General features: G+C 35.5%; 1 pseudogene; it reads left to right on the top strand.

Annotated features, from left to right (window-relative positions):
• Nucleotides 1-2,635: 2,635 nt before the first annotated feature.
• LOC125619142 lies at nucleotides 2,636-3,308 on the top strand (annotated as a pseudogene).
• The last annotated feature ends 2,687 nt before the right edge of the window (nucleotides 3,309-5,995 follow it).

Here is a 5,995-nt window from a genome sequence, read left to right as displayed (position 1 = left end):
AGATTACAAAGACTAGGGAAAAAAAGATTAATCTTTCAATGTATAGGTGATGTCACACCTAAAGGCTTTGAAAACTTTCAGGGAATCATGACCTCATCTAATGATCAAAATAAAGTGCCATTATATAGTAACCAGTTTGGGGAAACTCTCAGATGGAGAATCAAAAAAAAATTTTTTTTGGTAGTTTTAGATGGACAGCATGCTTTTATTTCATTTATTTACTTTTATGTGGTGCTGAGGATTGAACCCAGTGCTTCACATGTGGACATGTGCTAGGCAAGTGCTCTGCCACTGAGCCACAACCCCAGCACTCAGATGGAGAATTTAAAACAACAGTTTCAAGTAAACTTAACAGGTTTCAAGAAAACCTAATAAATTTCAAGAAAACACAGAGAAATGACTCAATACTCTACTAGAGAAACATTACAGAGAGATGGAAATAATTTTTAAAAATCAAATCCTTGAGCTGAAAAATACAATAAACAAAATTGACAATGTGACAGAAGATGTCAATAGGAGAATATATCAGGCAGAGGAAAGAATTAGTGAGCACAAAGACAGGATATTTGAAAACACATGGAGGAGAAAAAAGAATGAAGAGAGATGGAAGTAGCAGGTGTTGTAAGTAGGAAGATTATATACATGTAAACTCAGAGAGGTATATATTCCCTCATCTTGTGGAAATACCAATGATTAAAACAACTTAATTTCAGGAATATCACATGTTTTAGAAAAGGATGGCAAAGTAATAATGGATAAGAGACCATTGGAGATGCATGGATCTTTCTAATATTCTTTATGTTGGAAAGTTAGATTTTCCAGAGAAGAATCTGCAGATTCCTGTCTGAAAACAAACACCAATTCAGTTTAGTATAGACCCAAGTTCAAAAAGAAAGAGCTCATTGAGGACTGGAACATCTGAACAGTTATGAAGCAAAGTGAGAGGTAGTTACTAAAGCTTCGTTTAAAAATAAACCACACGCCACAAACCGCCACAAGATAAAAGAAAACTTGTGAATTTTTTAAAAAGTATTCTTTCACAATCTTTTGAAAATCTTGGTGAACTAGAATTTGGTTTAATAGAAAATAAAATTTAAAAGAATCCTTTTATGGCAACTAGAGAGGATTTTTGCAAAGTGATAAACTACATTTGGATAGTTTGAGAAGCAGTGATGACTCCATACCTCAATGACCACATTTAGATTTTCTTAGTTATGTAATTCCAGGTCTAATGATGAATTATAAAGAATAAGAACTTGAAGTTATTATGAGAATCAATTTGGGAGAATAACCTATATTTCAAATGAGACAGCCAGTATCATTGAAAGAATGGTGTTATGGTTTAGATATTAGGTGTCCCCCTCAAAGCTCATGTGTGAGACAATACAAGAAGGTTCAGAACTGAAATGATTCAATGATGAGAGTTGTAATCTAACTCCACTGAAAGGGATTAACTGATGGTAACTGAATACAGGTAGGGTATAGATGAAAGAAATAGATCATTGAGTGCATGACTTTGGGGATTATATTTTATCCCTGGTGAGCGAAACTCTCTCAGCTTCCTGATTGCCATTTCTTAAACTGCTTTCCTCTTCCATGTCCTTTTGCCATTGATGTTCTGCCTCACATTGGGACCAGAGCAATGTCATAAGTTGTGTATGGATTGCCACAGCCCGGCTGCAGCAAAATAACCGGGGGGTGACGAACAACTTGTGTAGATTGATACAGCAGGAGTGGGAGCTGTTTATTGTAGGACAGGAGGGGTATATATACATTCCACACAGCTTATCTAATTAACATAAACTAGATACAGCAGTCAACCAATAAGGAATCTCCACACTAAATGGCTCCCTGGTGTTACTTCACAAACCACTCCCTCTCGCAAAATGCCAGGCGCCATCTTGACTTGTTTACAGACTTTAACAATGGATGAAGCTGCAGGCCCCAGATAAACTTTTTCTCTTCTGAAATTGTTCTTGTCAGTTCTTTTGGTCACAGTGATAAAAAGGCTGACTTAAACAAATGAGCTAAGAACATTGATTATGGAAGAAGAACTTTATAGATAATTTGAAGGAGATGATATTTAGAGAAGGTCTTAATTATTCATTGAGAAAGTAAGCATGGAAATTTCTTATGGGTTGTTTTCCTTAGGACAGTACCAAGGAGGAAAAAACTCAAGTTACAAAAACAAACAAAAAAAAATTGATGAATACTTCAGGATGGAACTACAGTGGAAATATGTCAATGAGAAACCAGAAAAGACAAATTTGAAGTATAGAAATTATGGAAGTCTTATTAAAAAAAGGTGTTAAGGGGCTGGGGATATAGCTCAGTTGGTAGAGTGCTTGCCTCACATTTACAAGGCACAAGGCCCTGGGTTCAATCCCCAGCACCACCAAAAAAAAAAAAAAAAGAAAAAAGATGTTAATCGAGCATGACAAACAAGTTTTGTGAGGATCAAGAATAAGTTGATCTTGCTTCAAGACATTTTAATGACCTATTGGTTGTAGGAATTTGATACACGATATGTGCAAGGAATGAGTGACTTAATTTTCCCTCCTTTTGTATAGAATGGAAAACTAAGTGAATGCCATTTGTTGCTTTTTCTTTTTCTTTCTTTCTTTTATGACTTTATTTTACTTATTTATATGTGGTGCTGAGAATCGAACCCAGGGCCTTGCATGTGCAAGGCGAGTGCTCTATTGCTGAGCCATAACCGCAGCCCCTGTTGCTTTTTCTTTGAAGGACAAATGCAAACCTTAAAGACTCAGCTAATTCAGCTGAGTGTCTTACCTGAATAGCTGGACAAGAGATTTTCCAGTTATTTAGAATATCAGGATTATGGATACCCAGATTTTTTGTTTCTGATAACTTTCGATCATATTTTAAATGGAATTTATTTTTCTAGATATTAGATTATGGAGGGTAATGTGAACTCAACTAACATGTAAAAATTTTCATCGTCTCTTTTGTGCTATTCTGGAATTAGAGAAGCAGGAAATTGATGTGAAAGATATACTATACAAGGAAAAAACAATCTCTTTACAGATAAGAAAAGGTAATGAAGTGCCATAAGAATTTGTGAGATTCTCAGGCTTTATTACTGGGAGGTTTCAAAGGCTGATTCAGATGTTGGTGAAGATAAACATATTGGCATGACTTATTCTACATCTGCTCTTCAGAGTAATAGCTTGCCTACTCTTACTGCCAGTGGAAACAGAGATGACAGCCCAACAAAGATGCCAGTGTCCTTAAATGTCAGTAGGTTGACACCTGCAGGATCATTCTTCTTGCATGTTTCTGAATAGACACTTTGTTGCAACTCTTTTTCAAGTACTTAAGATAAAAATTTAAAATCTTGGCATTTTGATTATGCTTTAAGTTTTATTAAAAGAAAGTGTACTGATGTTCTTGCATTAAAACTTTACAAACATTCAAACTATTTATGTGGTTACTTCCACCAAATAACCTTTGCTTTTTCAATAAAATTCCTTAATGTTTTATAGCCAAATTAACTTTATTTTCTTGTTGGTGAACTAGTATCAGATTTTACACATGGATGAATTGGAAATTATGTACTTGAAACACGTTCGCTTTGTTTACTACAAGGTTAGTGGGTTTGGGATTTGATCAAATAAAATGATGACTCTTTATACAGTATTCTAAACTGAAGACAGAGGAATTCTTTCGAACTCATTCTCCAAGACCAGAATTACCCTTATGCCAAAACCAGACATGGACACAATAACAACAACTACAAAAAAGAAAATTATAGGCCAATATCCTTGATAAACATGGATGCAAAAAAAAACTCAATGAAAGTCTAGCAAACTGAAGCTAATGACACATTAAAGATTATTCACCATGATCAAGTGGAAATTATCCCAGGGTTACCAGAATAGTAACCAATAAGGAAACCTAACAGCACAGAGAATACAACAAAAGTACAAATCCATTTACAACAAAAATCAATAAAAATGATATAACACCTCAACAGAGTAAAGAACAAAAACCATATGATCATCTCAGTAGAGTAAAATGCATTTGATAAAATTCAACATTCCTTTATGATAACTATGAAAAATTTAGGTATAGAAGGAACACATATCAACATAATAAAAGCTAGGGCCAGGTGCAGTGGTACACACCTGTAATACCAGTAGCTTGGGAGACTGAGGCAGGAGGATTGCAAGTTCAAAGCCACTCTCAGCAAAAGTGAGGTGCTAAGCAATTCAGTGAGATCCTTTCTCTAAATAAAATACAAAATAGGACTGGGAATGTGGCTTAGTGGTCAAGTACTCCTGAGTTCAATCCCTGGCAAGCCCCCTCCCCACAAAAAAAAACATAAGAAAAGCTATATAAAATAAGCCAAAAGCCAACATCACACTGAATGAGGAAAGGCTGAAAGTTTTCTAAGATGTGAAATAAGACAAGAATACCCATTTTCATCAATTTTATTCGACATCATACTGCAAGACTTATCTAGAGCAATCAGACAAAAGAAATAAGTAAAGGACATCCAAATTGGAAAACAGAAAATCAAATATCACATGTGTGTGTGTGTGTGTGTGTGTGTATGTGTGTATTTCCAAGGACTCCACCAAAATTCTATTAGAATAAATGAATTCAGAAAAACTGTAGGATACAAAATCAACATGTAAAAATCAGAAATGTTGCCACAAGTCATTAACTAATGATCTGAAATAGAAATTAAGAAAGTAATCTTATTTATATGACTACAAGGGGAAAAAAAAGAGCGAAGAGAAAATTTAACCAAAGAGGTAAAATACCTCTGTAATGAAAACTTTAAAACACCGATGAGGGGCTGGGGTTGTGGCTCAGCCGTAGCGCACTTGCCTGGCATGTGTGAGGCAACTGGGTTTGATTCTCAGCACCACATAAAAATAAATAAATAAAATAAAGGTTTATCAACAACTAAAAAAAAATTATAAAAAATACTGATGAAAGAAAATGAAGAAGAATAAAGAATCAAGATGACAGAATAGAAGTAACTTTCACATGACTGTGAAGAAGTAAGAGCAATAAAGGACAAATTAAATTTTTAGGAAAGAAAGAGAATAAGACCTTTGGGAACCAATAAGGAAACCTAACAGTGCAGAGAAGAAAACAAAAATACAAATCAATTTACAACTTCAACTCTGCCTCCAGGTTGGGGGCAGGAACCTGATCTTGCAAGCATAAGGAAAGCTGAAAAGTTCAAACCACCCCAATAATAACAGCAGTCCTAAATTCAGGGAAAATCCATGATTCTTACAAGTTTTAAATCCAGTTTGTGGATAAAATCCAGTTTGTGACTCTTCCTGCACCTTAAGCTACTGTTAGAAAAGAAATTCACTGTATCACCCATCAAATTTTCAGAGTTCTATAACCAGGAGCTATCTTGAGAAGGGTCCTATTGTTAGGGACTAAACTCCTTTGGGCATGAAAAAACTAGGAACCCATTATAATTCAGTGTATTTGTGGACACACTGCCACACTGTGTGGGAGATGGTCATATGAGACAGTTGTAGATTGGGGGAGTGTTTAACACAAACTCTTTAAGAGCAAGGAGTACAGATGTGATGAGGAGGAAATTAGAGGGCACAGTAGTCAGTGATCCTACCCACTATGATGAGAAAACACAACCAGTTGTAGGTGGTTTCATATGGGAGCCAGGTCCAAAGGTGATAAAATGAAGACTAGCAAATTGCTTGGTTTCCACAATCCTACCACCTAGTATACAGAACTCAGTGGTCTGATTCCTACCCATATCTTCAGATTTATTCTGTGATATGGCTGAATATAACCCTTCCCAGTATGGGCCATTTACCACTAAAACTCAGTTGGTAAAAAGGGCTTGCTGTTTCCCTGACAGCACCCATGTCAACAGATGCACAGACTGAGAAAGAAATCAGGAAAACGATCCAACTCATAATAGCCTCTAAAAGTAAAATGCCTAGGAATAAACTTAACCAGGGAAGTAAAAGACCTTTAT

The sequence above is a fragment of the Marmota marmota genome, unplaced genomic scaffold (genome assembly GCF_001458135.2).
Source record: "Marmota marmota marmota unplaced genomic scaffold, marMar, whole genome shotgun sequence".
NCBI lineage: Eukaryota > Metazoa > Chordata > Mammalia > Rodentia > Sciuridae > Marmota > Marmota marmota.
The sequence above is the reverse complement of the archived record's forward strand: the minus strand, read 5'-3'. Positions and strand labels throughout refer to the sequence as shown.